This window comes from Sus scrofa, chromosome 13 (assembly GCF_000003025.6).
Source record: "Sus scrofa isolate TJ Tabasco breed Duroc chromosome 13, Sscrofa11.1, whole genome shotgun sequence".
Classification (NCBI taxonomy): domain Eukaryota; kingdom Metazoa; phylum Chordata; class Mammalia; order Artiodactyla; family Suidae; genus Sus; species Sus scrofa.
Genome location: NC_010455.5, coordinates 143,694,796 through 143,696,069, shown reverse-complemented (window position 1 = coordinate 143,696,069; position 1,274 = coordinate 143,694,796). Strand labels below are relative to the sequence as shown.

At 40.4% G+C, this 1,274-nt stretch overlaps 1 protein-coding gene across 6 annotated transcripts in view; it reads right to left on the bottom strand.

Moving 5' to 3' along the window:
* LSAMP (limbic system-associated membrane protein) overlaps positions 1-1,274 on the bottom strand; it is a 628,666-nt gene that overhangs the window by 608,117 nt on the left and 19,275 nt on the right.

Here is a 1,274-nt window from a genome sequence, read left to right as displayed (position 1 = left end):
AAAAAAAAAAAAAAAAGGAGTTCCCATTGTGGCACAGCAGAAACAAATCTGACTAGAAACTATAAAGTTGCAGGTTCGATCCCTGGCCTCGCTCAGTGGATTAAGGATCTGGTGTTGCCGTGAGCTGTGGTGTAGTTTGCAGACGGGGCTTGGATCCTGCACTGCTGTGGCTGTGACATATACCAGCAGCTATAGCTCCGACTGGACCCCTAGCTGGGGAACCTCCGTATGCCACGCATGCGGCCCTAAAAAGCAAAAATAAATAAATAAATAAATAAATAAATAAATAATAAAATTCAGACAATGTGATATACTGCAAGTAAGTATTTTAAGTACTGATGGAGAGATTATCCACACAAAGGTATTCATATGATCTCCAACTTTGCTTGATTCTATGATTTAGGGAGTTTGCATTCTATCTGAGGACAGAAGATAAAATGCACGAAATCACTGGCAACAATTACAAGCATGGGATGGTTTGGTATTGCTTAGGAGTTCAAAAATAAATAAGGAAAATTTAAATTAAGGATCAAATAATTAAAAGTTTCTTGGAGTTCCCGTCGTGGCGCAGTGGTTAACGAATCCGACTAGGAACCATGAGGTTGCGGGTTCGGTCCCTGCCCTTGTTCAGTGGGTTAACGATCCGGCGTTGCCGTGAGCTGTGGTGTAGGTCGCAGACACGGCTCGGATCCCGCGTTGCTGTGGCTCTGGCGTAGGCCGGTGGCTACAGCTCCGATTCGACCCCTAGCCTGGGAATCTCCATATGCCGCGGGAGCGGCCCAAGAAATAGCAACAACAACAACAAAAGACAAAAGATAAAAAATAAATAAATAAAAGTTTCTTAAAGGAAGGAGGGCTTAAGATGAGTAGAATTTATATAAATTAAGGGGAAAAATAAACCATACATCTTGAAGGAAAATACAATATTACTATAAAAAAAAGGAAATATGGGCATGGGATATCAGGAAACATTCCTGACCAAAAAAGAGGATGAGTATTAGAGAGAGATACACTAAGGCCTTTAAATCAAAGCTGATGGGTCATACTCTGGAAACTGATTACAATTTATTGAGAAAAGAACTGATAAAAGCTGTGTTTACAGAAGAATCTAAACTGTAGTGAAAATCTAGAATGTTTGACTATAAGCTCCATATTATTTACCATTCACTGCCAGTATTTGACCCAGTGTCTGGCATAAAGTAAGACCTCAATATATGGAAAGGCTGAAGTCAGTTATGCACTGACAAAGATTTGGAGTACAGTGAGAGCAGTGA